At 43.7% G+C, this 3850-nt stretch overlaps 1 long non-coding RNA gene across 1 annotated transcript in view; it reads right to left on the bottom strand.

The window, feature by feature from the left end:
- Positions 1-3816: 3816 nt before the first annotated feature.
- Positions 3817-3850, bottom strand: part of LOC116686826 (uncharacterized) — a 7338-nt gene continuing 7304 nt past the window's right edge. The window contains exon 3 of the long non-coding RNA XR_004331376.1: positions 3817-3826. This is a non-coding gene — a long non-coding RNA (uncharacterized LOC116686826). The remainder of the gene's footprint in view (positions 3827-3850) is intronic.

The raw sequence follows: 3850 nt of genomic DNA on the forward strand, positions 1-3850 counted from the left end.
GGGTCAAACTGACCCGTTTTCCCATATCGATGTTCTACAAACGAGGAGACGAGAGACTTTCTGGATTTAATTTCTAAGGAACTCGTGAAGGAAATGGCCGACAAAGGTTAGGACGAGCTTTGGGACGTCCTGCGGAGACAATGGAAGACGCTCAGACAGAGAGAGAGAGACGGTGCCGGGGGGGGGGGGGGGGCAATTACAAGCCAAGTTGCCCTGCATCGTCATAGCGATGTGTCTGGTAACGTCTCCGTGTACAAGAGACCAAAACGAAAAAAACAAAGCCTGTTTTTAATCGGAAACTTCAGATAATTCGGTGGACACGTGGATGGAGACCTAGCTGCTGTCGTTTGTTCTGCATCGCTGTTGAATACTGGGTCTGGCAATCGTGAATCTAACCAAAATAGACGGGCTCCAAGGTTTCTATGATCGACCTCAGCCAGACGACAAAAGCGTGCCCCCCCCCCCCAGGTAAAGATGTGAAAGAGCATAAAGAAGCCGCGAAAAAAATGGAAAAATCTCCAAAAAAGGCATCAAATGACAGATTAGACATTTGTATAATATGTCACAAAAAGTTAAGATTTTATTTCCATCATTTACACAGGTATTACCTCTGCCGGGGGCCCAAACTTCAGCAGACGCCATTTTGTTGTTTTCTGTTATTTTCAAAGTGTAAATGATGGAAATAAAATCTATTTTTTGTGACATATTATACGAATGTCTAATCTGTCATTTGATGCCTTTTGGAGATTTTTCCCATCTTTTCTTGGCTTCTTTATGCTCATTAATACACATTAATTGCCCAAACCTTCGAGCCCCACAGTGCATACGGTGACAGACAGGGAGGGTTTAAATCCGGCCACTTTGCTCAGAGTCTCCAACGTCACCGGGACCGGGATCTTTAAACATGAGTCACCTGTGTTTATATTAGCTGCTGGGACAAAGCAGACGCACACAATACTGTCCCCCTGGGCTACCGCTAACACACACACACACACACACACACACACACACACTAATACTAAGTGTGCGAAAGGTGTGTGTGTGTTTGCTCAAACACATTTCCATGACACTAAAAAGGAGGGATGAAAACAGCGTGCACACACAGCTCTGTGCCGGGCCATGTGGTGTGTTTTCAGACTGGTTTCCATGACCCACAGAGGGAGGCCGGCAGCGAGGGATCATCAGCCAGCGGCAGAATATTAAACTTATATAAACATAATTAACTTAAATCTGTATACTCAACTTATATAAACATAATTAACTTAAATCCGTATACTCAACTTCTATAAACATAATTAACTTAAATCCGTATACTCAACTTATATAAACATAATTAACTTAAATCCGTATACTCAACTTAAACGGGAATAAGCAGTGAGGAATATCTTTTGCAAAGTAAATTAAAAAAAAAACTAAAACTGAAATTTAAAAAAAAAGAAGAAGAAGAAAGGTCTTATCCCTCATGTTGCCCTCATGTTGTCCTCATGTTGTTTTTAATCGAACATTCAGATAATTCTTGTACACGTGGAAGGATACCTAGCTGCTGGCGTTTGTTCTGCATCGCTGTTGAATACTGGGTCTGGCAATACGTGAATCTAACCAAAATAGACGGGCTCCAAGGTTTCTATATCGACCTCAGCCAACGCACAAAGCTGTGCCCCCCCCCCCCCCCCCCCAGGTAAAGTTTGAAAGAGCATAAAAAAGCCGCGAAAAAATGGAAAATCTCCAAACAAGGCATCAAATGACCGATTAGAACATTTGTGAATAATTGTCACAAAAAAGTTAAGATTTTTTTCCATCATTTACACAGGTATTACCTCTGCCGGGGCCCAAACTTCAGCAGACGCCATTTTGTTGTTTTCTGTTATTTTCAAAGTGTAAATGATGGATAAATCTATTTTTTGTGACTATTATCGAATGTCTAATCGGTCATTTGATGCCTTTTGGATTTTTCCCATCTTTTCTTGGCTTCTTTATGCTCATTAATACACATTAATTGCCCCACTCTCGAGCCCCCATGCATACGGTGACAGACAGAGGTGTTTAAATCGCGCCAGCATTTGCTCAGGTCTCCAACGTCACCGGGACCGGATCTTTAAACTGAGTCACCTGTGTTTATATAGACTGCTGGGACAAAGCGAGACGCACCCAATACTGTCCCCCCTGGGCTTACCGCTGAACACACCACACACACACACCACAAACACACAATACTAAGTGTGCGAAGGTGTGTGTGTGTTTGCTCAAACACTTTCCATGACACTAAAAATGATGGATGAAAACCGGGCACACACAGCTCTGTGCCGGGCCATTTTATTTGGAGTGTGGTCGTGGTAGTTGTAGGCAAGGTGGACGGGTTATCCGAAGGTGGCGACAAGTCCTGAAAAACAAAAGGTTGGGTTGATGTGGGGAGAATGCGGGGGGAAGATTTAACAACCAATAGATAGTAAGGAAGTCGTGGAGTAAAGAGAAAACGTAAATGGGAGATCATCATTGGGCGACCGTTAAAGCCGGTGTGAACGGATCGTGCTCCGGGCGGAGTTTCGAACGTAGAATATACATAATTAAACTAAGGCGCGGTGATCAGCTCAGTCTTACACATTTACTTATCCGTCATGACAACGAGAACATATTAATTAAGCCGTATACTCAACCTTAACGGGGAATAAGCGAGGATAGATATCTTGTTGCAAAGTGGAAATTAAAACAAATAAACTAAAACTTAACAAAAAAGAAAGAGTAAAACGGCGTATCAGCCTCATGTTGCCCTCTGTTTCTTCCAGTCGGGTTGTGCCGAGCACAACCTTGTCTTGTCCTCCTGTTGTCCGCATCTGTCATTCATGTTGTCTTCATGTTGTCTTCATGTTGTCTTCATGGTGAAACAACCGCATGTTGCCCCCTGTGGCCCGCATTTGCCCGTCTGTCTGTCCCCTTTGGTCCTCATGTTCCCTCGGTGGGAATGCCCCCCCCATGTTGCCGGTCAATGTTTGGCCCGGTCGGGGATTGAGTCGGGTGCCCATGGTTTCTTCAGTTGTCCTCATGTGCCGCGCATGGGTTGTCCTCAGTTTGTCGCCCCCTCATGTTTCCCCATGTTAAAGGTCTCTAGGTTGGCGCTCATTTGCCGCGTCATCGTGGCCTTGCAGGTTGGTCTTCTGTTGTCTCATGTTGTCTGCAGGGTTGTCCTCGCTTTGTCCTCAGCTGTCCCCTTGTCCCTGGGTCCCCAGGTTGGTCCCCATAGTTGGTCCCCAATAGTATGCCCCAGTTGCCCCATGTTATTGTGGCCCTCTATCAAGATGAGATTCGAACTTTTATTCCCCACCAAGTATACATTTGATTCCACGCGCTTGCCAAGACAAAGCGCTACACATTTCATAGAAATTGTGGGGGTCGCTAATTCCTCTTTTAGCTCTTGTAACAAAATGGAATGGGTTGTGAAAGAGGTTGATTAAAGTTGGAAACATCTTCGCGGTCGGTGCTTATCCACATCCATAGTTATCCTTGAATTTTAGTCTCAATAATTGCCAATTGCTCGTTTCGAACTACCTCAAACAGGAGGTTGTAATTTCTCCTATAAATGGTTGGGGTTTTTGTTAACACATAATTCCAAAATACTGAAATTCAGGATTGACGTTCTCTGGAAGGTGTTGGTGGGCGTTTTATTTAATCTATGGCATTTTGAATATTATTTTTTATGGTTTTCAACCTTATGGGACTAAACTGTGACTCTACGCCATCTGAGATCCACTCATCTCCTCTGATCTCAACTGTAGTCAAATTAATTCATAATTTGGCTTTGCTGTGCCTTTTTACTAAAACTTATGAAATACTTTCGGAATAACCAATGAGGTTA

Source organism: Etheostoma spectabile, unplaced genomic scaffold (assembly GCF_008692095.1).
Source record: "Etheostoma spectabile isolate EspeVRDwgs_2016 unplaced genomic scaffold, UIUC_Espe_1.0 scaffold50, whole genome shotgun sequence".
Lineage (NCBI taxonomy): Eukaryota > Metazoa > Chordata > Actinopteri > Perciformes > Percidae > Etheostoma > Etheostoma spectabile.